Source organism: Haliaeetus albicilla, chromosome 9 (assembly GCF_947461875.1).
Source record: "Haliaeetus albicilla chromosome 9, bHalAlb1.1, whole genome shotgun sequence".
In the NCBI taxonomy this organism is placed as follows: domain Eukaryota; kingdom Metazoa; phylum Chordata; class Aves; order Accipitriformes; family Accipitridae; genus Haliaeetus; species Haliaeetus albicilla.
In genome coordinates this window covers 5,614,330-5,629,545 of record NC_091491.1, presented here as the reverse complement: position 1 = coordinate 5,629,545, position 15,216 = coordinate 5,614,330, and the positions used below count along the sequence as shown (strand labels likewise).

The 15,216-nt window shown below is 40.7% G+C and overlaps 1 protein-coding gene across 2 annotated transcripts in view; it reads left to right on the top strand.

The window, feature by feature from the left end:
* TAOK1 (TAO kinase 1) overlaps positions 1-15,216 on the top strand; it is a 69,211-nt gene that overhangs the window by 13,524 nt on the left and 40,471 nt on the right. The window contains exon 1 of one of the 2 annotated variants that reach the window (XM_069791157.1): positions 656-672. The exons of the other annotated variant lie outside the window; for it this stretch is intronic. The gene's annotated coding sequence lies outside the window, so the exon portion shown is untranslated. Of the gene's footprint in view, positions 1-655; positions 673-15,216 lie in introns of those variants that run through there. 2 annotated transcript variants of the gene reach the window in all.

Genomic DNA, 15,216 nt, shown 5'->3' with positions numbered 1-15,216 from the left:
ATCTACCTCTAAACAGCCACTGGAGCAAAGGCAGCCTTCAGTCCCCATGTTCTCTGGTTGTATGCAGGCTGGTACTCTTGAGTCAAAAGATGCTAGCAGTCATGAGTCTTGTTATTCACTGACTTAGCCATTCTTCTGCAAAAGTTGAACACTCTGTCTTGTGATAAATGTAAATTCTATTGAGAGATAAGATTATGAAATCAGGTAAATAATACTGGTCCTTGTTTTAGTAGACTGGGCACTGGGTGAAACTTGAAAAAGAAACATAGAGCCTATGTATTTGATGGTTAGCATAAGAAACGGGATGTCAGACCTTTCTGTTCTTGCTGTGAACTTGTGTGGTCTTGGACAGGTTACCTCTTACTCACACGGTTTACGTGTTTGTAAGGTAAGAAAGTTTATTGCAACTCTGCTAAATACTCAGAAAATATCAGGTGCTTTTTAAGCCTTGGTAATGAAAGTATAGGTCAGATGTGACATTGTGAGTTTTGGCAGTTGAATAATATCCTCTTAGGAGAAAGTAGTGAAAATGAAAAAAAATCAGGGAGATGGAGCAACTTCTAGTCACCAAAGCTCTGGTCTTTCCACGTTTTTCCAGACCCAGCATAAGACCTGAGAAATGCCAAAGAACCTGTGAATGGAGATGTCGCAGGTGTGGTCCTCTCCATCCTGGTGAGTTGACACAGTCGGCTGATGTTAGTCATGCAAAGCTGTCCTCCTCGCTCTGCAGGCTGTGAAACCCTCAGCCTGAGCTGTGATCTGCTTTCTTCAATCCATGTAGAAAACACATTTGAATGCCACAGACTGGTAATATTTCAGCTTCACAATGAATGGTCTTTATTTCAGAGGGATGATTTTATTTTACTTTTCACCAGCAATTAAATACCATCAACCCCAGTGCAAACCATTGCTTCTGTCCCAAAAGGAAAAGTTCTTTGTAAAAGCTTCTGCTGTTCACCAGGACAGAATTTCTAATACAGTTTTTCAGTATGAAGTATCTGTGGCATGATAAAATCTAAACATGCATAGCTATTGTTAATTAAGCTGGATTTTAGGTAACCACTGATTGTCTTCTCATGTACTCTTTTACTTTTTAAATTCCATGAGTTTTCTTAAAATCTAAGTGAAAAATGCTGCAAATTTTTCTACCTCAGAATAAGGCCTAGTTCACTGCAGCCTTAGCTGTGTGTAGGGTAGATTCTTAAATACTGTAAGGAAGAGGACTGTTTTAAGGGAACCTGGACAGATACGGTGACAGTACTGAAACTCTAATGCAGGCAACTTCTCTTGTTTTGTCTAAAGATCTTTGATAAACTCTCCAGGGAAGTAGGAGGGTCTCTGGGAGGTGTCATGAAAGAAAAGTGTAGTGTTTTGTATGAGTTGTCCATTTGTTAAAATTAAAATGGAGAAAGAATACCAAGCCCTGTTTCTGGGGAAAAAAAAACCCAGCAAAACACCCCCCCCCCCCCCCCCCAAACAAACCAGCAGGTGATTTATTTTTGAAAATTTCTAATGTCCTCCTGGCAAGGTCTGTCCCACTGCTCTCTTGGGACTGTTCTCGTGGCTGTCCTTGTCCCCTGGTGCTTTACTTCTTCCATATCTTGATAGAGCCAGACCCCTATGTTGCATATTTGCAGACCATCTTAAGGAAGCCCTTCAGACCATACAGCTTAATCCTGCTATAGCTGAGCCATGTGGTGATAGCACTGGGTAGTAGCTTTTATATCTTCAGTTACCATCCTTCATTAGATGGCATGATTGTGTGCCTCTGAGTAGCATGGTTTAGCTTTGACCAAATCACTGATTGCCTTCAGATCAGAGTCCAGCTGCTGCTGCCATCCAGCAAGGTGCAGGCTGCTGTGCTGCCTGAGACAAAGGCCTTTGAGCTCAATCCCTGCCAGCAGTGAATGCTTAAGGAAAAGTATAAGATCATTTTAATTGGCTTTTTCTTTGCAACGCTATTCCTTTACTACATCTCTCAAAGATTAGGTCAGTCTTGGAAAAGTCACCTGTTGGCAGCTCCCTGCCTCACCTCATGCAAAAGCTGAGGCCAGAGTCCGTGAAACAGGCAGGACAACCTTATTTTCAGAAACCCCAAGTGTGAGAGCAGGTTCCACCATATCTCAATTAACCTTTTATTTAAAGGCATAGAAAATAGTTTTGTCCATTGACTGAAGCAATCAAATTATCATTCACCTCAGCTAAAGGGTAGGAGTGGAAATGGTTGCTGATTATTTCTTTTTCGTTCATTTGCTTTTGTGAATGATTGCTGAGAACAGCTGGATTAAGCGGCTTTGTGTGTGAGCACACAAAGAACCCGTGAAATATAAAGGTGTTTGGATCTGTGCTGTTGGAATAGACCAATCTCTGATTACAGTTTTCTGTCAAATTTAGGATGGATGTGTTCCTACTTGAGCTGAAATTGCCTTTTCAGCCTTAAAATACTTTAACGCTTACTAGGTACGTTCAAGCGACTTAAGCGCTTTCCTCCTCTCTTCAGGCCAGAAGAAAGTGCTGTATTTCATGCTTGGGAGCTGAAGAGTTGCTGTACAGGAGAAAAATCTTTTTAAATACTCCCAGTAAGAGTCAACCTAGGTAGGATGGACCTTGGGCATTAAAACCTGCTTTGTGGGCCTTGTTTCTGAATTGTCGTTCCAAGTATTTGCTTCAGGTGCAGATGCTGACCTACCTCTTTCATCCCTTGTATTCAGGACAATTAGTAATACTGCCAAAACCAGAAAAGAGCCAGATAATTTTTTTTAAAGCAGGTTTTTGGAGAAAAGATGTAGTCATTTACCTTCTGTATGTGCACAATAATGTATCTACTTAACCTGTCTTTCTAGTGGAGAGGCAGTCAAGCAACAGGATGTCTAAGGCTGTGATTTGATGGGCTTTTTAGTAAACCTTCTGTAAGGAGAGATCTGCTGAATTTACTGAGTATGTTCCACTGCAGTGGATTCCACTCTTTGCTTCTATAGTGCTTGCAGATGCTGGCGTTCAGAGAAAACGTAGCACTTGAGCATTCCATGCATGTGTCTTCCTCCTAGCGATATATACATAAAACAATGATATAGGCAGGTAAAGCATAAAGGTTAATTTGTTTTATATAAGTTCCATCAAGATGGAGACTCTTTGTATTTGCAAAACACCTCCTGGAACAGGGGCTTAGTCGTTAGTGGCACCCACTCTTACAGTGCAATGTGCAATGGTAATAAGAGGGTAAACCAGCACTATGCGTTGCGTAGGCATTTTGCAGCTCCTGGTGCTGAGCAGGCAGTTATCCTCAGAGAGCAGCTGAAGATGCTCCAGCCCTGGGCTATGGGAGATCAGAAGGACTTTTCCTTGCAAGAGAGGCTCCTCTTGTTTCCAGTTCCTAGACTGTGGGGAATCTCTGTCCTGTGTTCAGTGAATCATTCCTGGAGAGCACCCAGGCAGTGTGGAGGAGGAAAATGCCTGGTGTGAATGCAGGAGGTATAAAAGTCAGATGAGAGAGGAGATAAGAATACGTCAGGACAGAAGTATAGTGAAACTGGGGCTGCAGAGGGATCGAAGAGGAAGGTGCTACAGCTGGTAGAGAAATGGAGCTGGAGGTTTGCAGGAGAGGTGACTTGGGAGCCTGGGAGATGGGGAGGGAGGCAGCAGGTGAAGATGGGTTGGCAAGGGAGATGGCAGTCTGCATTCTGACACTTTCTAATTTTGGAATGCTTGCCTTTGTAACCTTAATAATTTTGTTCTAATACACTAGATACAAAAATTACATTATATGTTCTGAGGAATTTGGTTACTATGGTAATGGGTATATAAGTACATAAGAGATAAGATGTCAGAAAACGGAACAGCTGTAATGTAGCACACAAACCTATGACTGCCTGAATTTGGGAAGCAGGCCGTTACAAACTTCTCCTGCTTAAGTCTCACATCTCGCTGTCTCTTCCTGTGTGAAAGTGACGTAAGAGTTTCTACAACAAATCTTTCGGGTTTACAGAATTTCAGCAGATGTGCCCAAAATTTCTAGGTAAACAGACTGCATACCTCCCTTCCGTGCCAAGACGGGGAGGTCTCTGTTCCCACCCAGCTGCTGGAAGTGCGGGACCAGTGCACTTGCGCTGACCAGCTGGGCCACCAGCCTGTGGGATGGGAGCGGGCTGGAGCTGCCTGTCCTCTGCTCTGGCACCCTCCTTCCCCCTTGCTCGAAAGTCGGGGCTGCCTGAGCCATGGGTGGGTGACTTGTTCCCAGGGTCACATAACCAGTTTCCCCCTCCTCACTGTTGGTGCCCTGTCTAGATGGATTTGAGGTAATGCAGCTGGTACCTATTTTTTAAGTCTTTGCCAGAAGCCATTGCTTTCATTGTGGCAGCTTGGTGATGGTGTGGTCTTGCTCAGCCGTAGCAGTTGGGGAAGGTGATGGGGAACAAGAGCATCCTGGGGAGTGCCAGGCAGAAATGTGGGGTAGCCATTGACACAAGAGTGGAAAGGATGATGGTTCTTGCACACTTCTTATCCCTTCCCTTCACCCATCTGCAGAAGGATACGTTTTGTATGCCCACCCACACCTTCTGATTTAAAAACTACTTGTATATGGTGTTTCCCATGTTTGGGGACGAATGGGTTGTGAGGGGGACTAGCCTCAACAGGAGAGTTGCTGGAGAGCTGATGGAGCGAGACAGTGGCTGGGATGGAGGAGCACTGCGAGTACAGTTCATCTCACGTAGGCGAACGTCAGTACAGCACAGGACACAGCATCATGTTGGAGACTTCTTAAAGTCAAGTATGGTGTAATGGTGTAGGGACTGGCTACGGGAAGGTGAATTCATGCTATTGAAGGAGGAAGTGTGGGCTAGAGGGAAGCTGCTTGAATGGTGTTTTGGTCTTGATGTACACATGAAAGGACTGTGTTAATAAAATTTGCTGGGGCAAAGTTGGGGGGTATTGTCAATCCGGAGGAGGCTGGAGTCTCACTCGGCCGGACTGATTGAGCTGGAGGATTTGCAATAATAGAGACAGAAACAGGATAGTACAAAGTACATGGTCATGCAGTAACAACAAATATATAAGTATATATAATAATATATGTATATAATATATATAAAAATGTGGTTTATCAGTTAGAAATGGAAAGATGCAAAAGACTTGAGTGTGTCTATTGATACCATGGTGATGTTAAAATTTTAATGCTCTTGTGTCCAGGAAATCAGCAGATGTGAAGAATTCTGGTCAGGGATGTTTAAAAAAAAAAAAAAAAAAAAAAAGCCTTAGTTTGGGACAGATATGAGGAAGGGCTGTTAGGACAGTCTGGGAAGTCAGTTCTCCCTCTTGTGTCATACAGGAAGGTAAAACTGGCTTGCTTTTTTGAGCTAACAGGCTAAGGGGACACATATTGCATCTCTGTACTTGTGTTTATCCCTCAATATTGAAAAGAGAAAAAAACTTTAAACTTTAGGGACAGTATGGGAAAAAGAGTAGGTCAGTATAAACTGACAAATAATAAATACAAACTGTAAATCAGTCTTAATCAGTTCTTAATCTTAAATTGGTTGCTAATCAAAATAGGAGTGGGGATCTGGAGCAGCCTTGTAATCAGAGTAGTGGCTTTGGGAAGTTCTCAGGAGTTGGTTATTATTTGATGATTGGATTCTATTATATAGTTGCTTAAAATAGCAGGAACAGGACTTAATAAGACCTTCAGTCCTATGATCTTAACTATCTGATTGAGACATATTCTGTATCTGAACCATTGTTACCTAAATTGTTTTGTATATTAGTTGAAAGGAGCATTTTCTCCATGAAAGCAGATAAAACTCATCAAATTAAAAGGGTATGCTTGTTATTTAAATAATACATACTGAGAACTATTTTTGTTTTAAGTGAAAGGCATAAAGGGAAGTAATCTAGACCTTGCAGAATTCCCTGGAGAAGCATTTCTTCAAGTAGGTAAAATAGTGAAAAAAGGTGTTTTTTTGATTTGTTGTTGCTTGCTTTTGGTTGTTTGATTCATGCCTTGCTGTATGCTGTTTAAAAGATTGTCCTGCTCAGTCATGTGGAGACAGGAAAAATAAATACTCAAGCTGGAGTAAAACTGGACAAATTGCCATGACTTTGGGGAATTCCAGCAGGAAAGAAGGTGCTCACAGGCTCTAGAAATGTGTGAAATAATTGCTCAGTAAAGGTACTCCATTTATGGGTACAGATAATCTGGTAGAACAGATTTAACAGTTACAGAAGGTTTTAAGGTCTTTTGATGCTGAAATATGTTTGAACCCCTTTTTGAACCTGCTTTAAGTTACAAACTTGCGTAAGCAGCTGTATACCCTTGCTGTACTGTACTGCTAACGTCTCTTTCTGTGTGCTCCATTAGGTTGGTCACTCCTAAAAAACAGAATAGTCTTTCATTGGTAATGACTGTTCTGAAAAGGTTTTCCTGCATTTGCCTAGTGATGAAGGTCCATCACATATGTGACTAGAACCTAGTAAGGTATTTTCTCATTATTTCTGTGCAGCCTTTCAATAAACTTTTTTTCTGTTTGTGATAGTAGTCATATATTTTATAAACTCCTGTGTTAAACAAAATTGACCTTTTTCATAACAAAGTGTGGTTTAATGATGCTTGTTTGACCCTAGAAGAATATCAATATAAAAATTGTCATCCAGATTCTAATACATCGCCTGTCTGGTCCTATCTGCTGTTTCTGGCAGTGAACAACTGGCTGCTTCAGAAGAGGTGCCAGGAGCATTCAGGAATACCTTACCTGACTTGTCTGTGGATGTCCTTACTCGTGTAAATGTCTAGTTTAAAAAGCAATGTTTATATCTCTTGGGCTCAGTACCTTGCAGTGTTTTCTGCAGGTTAATTTTGCTCTTCATAGTTTGATTGGTTGAATTCCTTCACTCTGTTATAAATATGCTGCTCTTACATTTTATGGACTCTCCCCTTGTTCTTGAAGTCTGAGTACTTGACATGGCCTTCTTATATATGATTTTTAACTCTTACACCTTTTCTCTTCAAGCTTAGTTTGTCTTCTTGGGCATTTATGCCTTCCTGTTTCTGAGGCCTTTTTGTACTGTACTTTCATTTTATTACTAGGAGTGCATGAAGAATAATAGCCAGGAGCAGACCATGGCAGAGACTTCCTTAATGTATTGTCAGAAATTCTATATTATTTTCCTAATTTATTCTCCATGTTGTTTTTTTAAAAAAAGCCTGACATTGTCTTTGCATAATTGTGCAATTACTTTCATTGAGCTGTCTGCACAGGCTCAGTTCCTGAGTTATGTTTAGTTTAAAAGTAGTTGTGTGCTTGATGGTTCTTTACTTTTTGACCTTTTATCTCCTGCCTTGCTGCTCATTCACGTTGTTTTTTAAGGTTCCTGTGTACTTTCTGGTACTATCAACTGCCCTAAATAAAACTTGTTGTGTCCTTTCCCTCCCATTCCAGATCTTAAATGCAAATATTATGCAGGATCTGCAGAGAACTATGGTCACTCTGGTTGCAAGGGCCTTTTCCCTTGATCAGAATGTGTAATTACATATCTGACCTCTTGATTTTTTCAGAGTTTTATATCAGTTTAGAGGTGATGTTTCTGTTCGCCACCTATGACTAATTAATACTCACATAATTTTGTGTGCAAGAGTTTGCCCACTTCTTTTCGAATATCCTTTTGAGTTATTCTGTTATTTTAATGACATATAGTGTAGTGCGTAAGTGTTTGGCTTGTTAGTTCTTAGTGTATCACAGTCACCAAGTGGTTAGCATGTTATTTTCACAAATTATTAGTTCAATTAATTCTTCTGTTCAGTTTGGCTGCAGCCATTGTGGGGAGCTTCTCTGGAGCAGCAACTGTTGGAAGGAGACAGCACTTGTGACAAAAGTATACATCACTCTGGAGCTACATCAGGCTTTTAGGGCAGCGACTTACTCATCTCCATAGGTCAGTAATGTTTAATTTACGAGTTTATTGAAGGACCAGCTTTCTTGATGTACGGTCTGTGACAGCACCATACTTTATACCTAGTGATCTTCTTTGTGCAGATAATTTACCTTTTTTCCTGTACCCTTGCTCTCCTGCGTGGCTTTTTTCCAGCCTGGTAGTGGATCAGGCTGGATGACCACCTGAGGCTTCTTGCTGTCACAGCTTGGTTCTTAAGATTATTCCCATAGAATCTTCCAGTTTTCTCTCTCGGATTCTTCTGTTTGTATTTGACTCTACTTTCTGCCTTAGGTCCTTCCTACTGGCTTCAGTTCTGCCAGGTTCATACTTGCTCAAATAAGAGTCTGACCTGTGGACTGGGGGGTTGGACGTAGCCTCTGGCTGGGGTGGACATGTGCCCTGGCATTCTTCTGCACTCCAGTGAATTCAATTGCAAGCTCAATTTAAACATTTCCTTTTTTTTTTTTACTTATTGGTCAGAAAGACTGAATTACTTCCTTTCAGGCCTCCTTTCTAAAGCTGTGTGTGGTACTGCTACTTTTTAATTACTTCTTTTCTCAAGGGTAATTATCTATATTGTGAGCTTTAGTAGCTTATTTCTGAGTTATTTATGCTGAATCCAAAAGAGCTAATTTGCTTACATTTACTATATTTATTGTTCTGGGGCAAAATTGCTTAGGGGTCAAGAAAAGGTTTCTTTAAACTCAAGTCCCATTAGGATATCTGAGTAATTTTTTTTTATGGGCAGCTGGAGTTTCCCAGTATTTTTGCCTCTAGACTTAATTGACTCTCATCTGCTGGCCACTTGCTAACCTCTTCCTGGCCAGTGTGCTGCCAGCACAGCATCTCCTGCACTGGAATCTCTTTTAGTCCGAGAGACATGGCCACAGAGAGCTGTCTGTAGGTGATGCAGTCACAGAATGTGTATTAATGCGATGCTTTACTTTACATAGTAAAGGAAAAGAGTTGGCAATGACTGTGAACTTAATGAATTGCAAAAGAAGGGGGACAGAAGATTTCATTTTTTCCAGTTGCCTTCCTCATAGCTTTGCTAGCCTAAGGAATTACTAAATTTAGAGCTGACCTTCTTAATAAATGTACCAGAACTATCACAAGCAAAGACATTCAGGAGATGTTAATCTTGAATATGTCAGGGTATGGTTAGCACTTCTTGAACTTTCATGACATTGGTCTTTGAGAAATGAATGCTGGCTATTTCTTCAGCTCTTCTGTAGGTCTAACTTTTGATCCCATGGGATGTTTTGTTTTAAATAGGAGAAAAAATACAGGATGCTTTTTGGCATTAATGTTTCTTTCAACTTTATCAGTAGTGTCTTTTATTTGTGTTATTTAAGTGGCAGGGTCAGTGGTAGATTTGGCATTTCTTGGGTGAGTGACGTTGCAAAAATTGCCAGTTAACAAAACTCGTATTTTCAGGAGTACTGGTAGTGTTAGGTGTATTCGTGTTTGTTTATAGCTGGCCTACATAACTTGTCAAAATAGATTGAATTTGTTCAGAATATCTGTCTAACACAGGAAGAGGCTTACCCAGTTAGAGTTATCTTTTCCACTACTTAGAAAACTTGAAAGATTGTAGAAATAATCAGAAATACAGAAAACTTTCCATTTTGCTTTAAATGGAAAGCACAGGATAATTGTTGCACTGTTGGCTTTACTGCTGGTCTGGATCATCCTGGGCTTGTCAATGGAGATTTGGGAAACTTCCGACCCTTTTGCTGGTGACATTCCTGGAAAGTAAACATCCAAGCAGAATAGCTCAGCAGGATCAGAAAGTGTGCTGGGGTAAGTAATTCAGGGAGTTGATGATGGACGTTTTAGTGTCAGAATCTTGAGAGGAAATCAAAGTAAGCCACAGAGTCTACAAGTGCATGTATAAGAGAAATGCAAGCAGTATTCTAACATAAAAGTGTCTTCCTGAGGCTATTCTGTGAAGAAGTATAATACAAGAAAAAACACAGGTAGAGAAGCAGAGAAAGAAAGAAAGAAAAAAAAAATCTGCAAAGAGTTTTTTCCAAGATAGAACCATTCCTCAAAAATAGTTTTAAAAGAAATTGAAAAAGGAATCTTACTGGAATGATAGGCTTGCTCTTTGTCAGGTGAAGAAAATTTACCGTGTTGGGGAAGAAAAGCATGTTTGAACATAGGTGCTCACACAGACAAAAAGCTGCCAGAATTCACCATAATATCCAGGTGCAGATCCATCTTATCCTTATAATCTATTCCTTCTAGAAATACATAGATGAGGGAATGTAGAAGATATAAAGGGGACAGCATTTGATGACCATTCTTTGCTGTAAACTCCTGCTACGGAAGAGGATCTGCGTTCATTCGCAGTAAGCAGTACTGTTGTTACACGGGTACACGTGGGGTTGTAAACCACATGAAGTGCTCCTTACTGTCATAATGCAAGTTATGGAAGTGTCCAGCACAGCTGTAAGATCTCACCTGCTTCAGGCTTTGGCAGCAGAAGGGGCTCCTGACTCGGAGGTGGGGCGATCTTGTCTTTTCCTTTCCCCTGGGGACTGGCAGAAAGCAGAGGAGCATCTTGGATATAGAAGCTTGAGAGTGAAAAGCAATGTAGAAGAGAGCAACGTCTCAGTGGGGCTTTCTGTGGTCCACAGTTACCTTCCACAATCCAGTTTTCTCAACCCATTCCAGGTGTCTTTGTTCTGCTTGTACTTGGCACTGTTTCAGGATGGTTCCTTTTTTAATCAGTTTTGTGACAGCATTTTGAATTTTTTTCTGAATATTAGACATTTTTCTAACACTGTCTTGTAGAATGCTATTCATCTGCACCTCCCTTTTCCTTAATGACAGATAGTCCTAGTGGATCCAGTGTGGAGAACAAGTGTACCAAAAAGAATGATTTTAAGATAATTAAGAGAAAGGCAAGTTCATTACTTTGTCAGCATTTTTTTCTCAGCTGCAGCTCATTACTAAGTGGTAAAAGTAAGTTAGTAGGATCCCGAGGGAGATGTTCCTGAGTGCCTCTTGCCCCTTTTGCAGGACATGGGAGAAGCTAAATGCCATTTGCTGCATCTCCAGGTTTTTTTTGTTTCATTTCTGGGATTTTTTTTTTTCTTCTTCCTTAATTACCACTCTAGGAAGGTTTCCAAATTGCAGAACTAGGAGGAGAAAAAGTAACATGTTGTTAGCTTGGTGGGAGAGGCTTACCCAAGTACGCAAGTAGTCTGTGGTATGTGGTTTCACATGAATCAAGTGACTAAAATTGCTGTCCGTTTTGAGAGGCTTGGAGATGTTGATAGACTTTCCATTGTGATAGTCACCTAGAATACAACTGTCTTGATACCATCTGCCGTGGTGTAACTGAGCATGGATGGGAAGCTGATTTTTTAGCTGTTCAAGAAAACAGCCGCCTTCTGCTGTGAGCAGGGGGTAACTCGTCTTCCATGTGTGCAGTGCATGTTAAGGCACCTGAGAGTTGCTCTGCTTTTGTCAGAACAGGAAAAAAGAGTCGACTGGGTGGACCTGAGCCTAGGTTAAAAGAGGTTTTAAGGAATGTCCACAGCCCTTGGTGGATTGCCGGGGCTTTTTTTTTTTTTTTTAATTGGAAAGCAATAAAAAACATGGTATACGTCGTGATTATGAAGAACCTGATGAACATGTGTCCCTGTGTTTGCTGAGATGTGCAGAGGATGGATAGAAGACAATCCTGAATCTTGGCAGTAATGCACTGGCTGCAGATCCCCTGAATTTCAGATAAGCCAACAGAACTACTTCTGTCTGTGCCCTTATAGAAAGGACCCACCACAGCAAGCTGGCTAGTGCTTGGCTTTTGATGAACAGCAACTAAAGTGATGGGATGTGTAGTAGGTAATGTGTCTGCCCTTAATCTTTCCAGATAAGGTAACTCCATGCACAGAATTCATCAGGCTAAAATTTTAAAGGCTGATTTATATGCAGATCGCGAAATAAGTTGGGTAGTAGCATTATTCCTAAAGTCACATATATCAGCAGAGCCTGCTGTGACGAGTGTTCATTTCTTCTGATGCTGGATCTTCATCATCTCTTCTGATACGTCCCCAGCAACTGTACAGCCGTTCCACTTCTGATACCAGGTTAGAGTCAAATCATTGCACATGCATCCCCATGAGTTTGAGGGGTGGGTATTGCAACATACCGTTGTTGCCCAAAGAGAGTACGCTGGTATTGCAAAATACCAGTTTTGCCTGAAGAGAGTACATCTCGGAGTAAAATGAGTAATTTTTTGTTTATTTCTACTCGGATGATACATAAGCCGTTCAACACATTGTTTTTTCTTTCCATACATTGTGGCCTTGTTTTTCAGTGTTGTAGATCAGATATTTTACTCACAGTCACATAACAGCCGCAGCTCAGCCTCCTGTGCTTGGCAGTGCACTCTTGATCAAGTGGTGATGTGCTTGGGTATGCAGTTGTACATTGTTGTACATTTTTCCCTGTACTCGGCACTGGTGAGGCCGCACCTCGGGTACTGCGATCAGTTTTGGGCCCCTCACTACAAGAAAGACATTGAGTTGCTGGAGCGTGTTCAGAGAAGGGCAACCAAGTTGGTGAGGGGTCTGGAGCACAAGTCTTGTGAGGAAAGGCTGAGGGAACTGGGGCTGTTTAGTCTGGAGAAGAGGAGGCTGAGGGGAGACCTTATGGCTCTCTACAACTGCCTGAAGGGGGGTTGTAGTGAGGGGGGTGCTGGTCTCTTCTGTCAGGTGGCTGGAGATAGGACGAGAGGAAATGGCCTCAAGTAGAGGCAAGGGAGATTTAGGTTAGATATTAGGAAAAATTTTTTTACTGAGAGGGTTGTCAGACATTGGAATAGGCTGCCCAGGGAAGTGGTTGAGTCACCATCCCTGGAGGTATTCAAAAAGCGAGTAGACGGGGTACTTCAGGACATGGTTTAGTGGGCATGGTTGATGGTTGGACTCGGTGATCTTGAAGGTCTTTTCCAACCTAAATGATTCTATGATTGTGCTGGGAGAGCCTCTTTGGTGTCTCAAATATGTGTCAAAGAAGCTTCCTCTACCCAAAAGGCAGTATTATATGATACTGAAAGTCCAGTTGTGGTTTCCTCTGCATGGTTTATGACCAAACAGCTCATGTGTACTGATATTTTTGGTTTATATGCTAGAAAACTCTTATCTAGGTTTGTTTGGTGTGTTGGTTTTGGTTTTTTTTTTTTTTCTTCTGAAAATGCATGGAATAGTGACTACTTCACATTTTGCATACAAGCAGCAACTTGCATTCTAGAATTTTGCTTACTTTTTTTGCCTTACAGGCTTTTATTCAGTCTGTCAAAAATGGGGAATGATTTGTCTGCCACTTACAAAAAAAAATTGTGCTTTCAGGTCAAGCACTCAATGTTATACAGAAATGTTTAAAAGTCAGTATTTTAAACATTCTTACCATCTAACTCTCCACTTTAGGCATAATTGCAAGTAAAAGAAAAAAAAAATTCAAAGTCAGTTCTTTCAATAGTTCCAGTTTACCATATTTATGATAGTGGTGGAAATTTTCAGTGTCAGCTGGAAGCCATTCAGGAAATTTTTAATAGTGTGTTGAGAGGATAATTTAATCTCAGCTTCATACACTCCCCGGATCTGACCCATATGCAAGTAAGAGAAAATCCCTGTTCCCTTTTTTGACAGTTGCATGATGACACTCATTCCCCATCTATTTGATGCTCTTGCATTAGATCCTGCCAGAGGAAATTACACTAAAATTTAGCAACTCTTTGCACTACATGCAATGCAGATGCTTTAAAAAAAATAAAAAATCTAAATATCAGTTTCCAAATGAAGTTATGTTGCAGTGGGCTGTTGTTTTTTTGGTATTGGGGGGGTTTTTTTGCTGGTTGTTTTATTTCTGCTCTGACTTTGAGTAAGAAGACCTGCAAAGGACCAGTAGTTTTCTGTATGGAATATTTACTTTATAGTCTTTGCTGTTAGAGTGTGCAGCTCTAAAGATCATAGGTGCTGTAACTGGTCTCCTGGTTGGTTTGTTTGGTTGTGTTTAAACTGTCGTGTATATTCTATCAGGAAAAAATACATAGTGTAACTACATTTGATACTAAAGATAAGTTTTTATAGATTTTACTGTGCTAAGTGTATTATATAGCAGATGACTATAACATAAAACAAGATTTATGTCTCAAATTGCAAATAATTTTTTGTTTATAATTCAGTAATGGAGTGCAGCATTCCTGTTGGCCTCATTAGCCATTGTAGGAGTCTGTGTAGTGTGCCTCTTGGTACCTGGTGAAATGGAGAGACACACAGGATGATGGATGTATAAATCTGTTTGTTGTTTCCGTTTTGTGCTCACATCATATTTGTTTAACTCTGGTTATAATATTCTTGTGTATAGAAGCTGAAGGATGTTGAATACGTTGATTCCTTGAAACTTCATTTGTATGGACAAAGTGTGCTTGCCTTTTAATGCTAATAATCTCCAAGCAAGCCTGTATTGTAATTTGGTTTCTGCAAACTTTTGAACCATCTTAGGAACTACAAATGCTTTGATGCATCTCATGGTTAGTGTAACTGAGTATCTTCTAGTCACTGTCACTCTCACTGAGTTGGTCTGGATGTGAACTTGAGAAATAATATGACAGATAGGTGGAAGTCTCAGTGAGCAGGTTCCTTTCTTTGCAGGGAAGGCTAAACACATTCTCTTAGTACATTGGTTTATTACATGAAAACAGTGACCTATGACACTGACAGCCCTCTGATATTTTAGTGTAGTGTGGACAGATTTTAATTTCTCTGAGGACTCTGTAGCATAAGGCTTAAATATGTGCTTTGACCGTGGCAACTGACCATTCAGAGCTTTGCTTGTTCTGCTCTGCAGGATCCCAGGGGATGTTAGTCACCGGGGTGGGTCTTACTTCAGCTTGAGATGACATGGCAGGCAGGGAGGCAGAAAACTCAGGAGAGGACAGGTCTTACCCCATCCTCATCTTCAGCTTCCTTATGTCAGTGGTTCAAGGTGTGTGTGTACATTTAATATAACCGTAATTACAGGGAATGTAACATCTGATTGATTCACAGGCTTTTGTGGATGTGTGCATACTGTTTCTACTAACTGGTAGTTGTTCAGATGAAAGTAATTTGATAAAACTTTTTGGCCTGTAATCGGTGTCATTTATACTAGTAATGGTAGCCACTAACTAAATGTAGTTAGTTCAGCCTACTATATGGAAGGAGAGTTGATCCAGTCTTTGGTCATTCTCTGGTTTATTTTGAATCTTTCTCTCATTCCTACATCACCTTATTG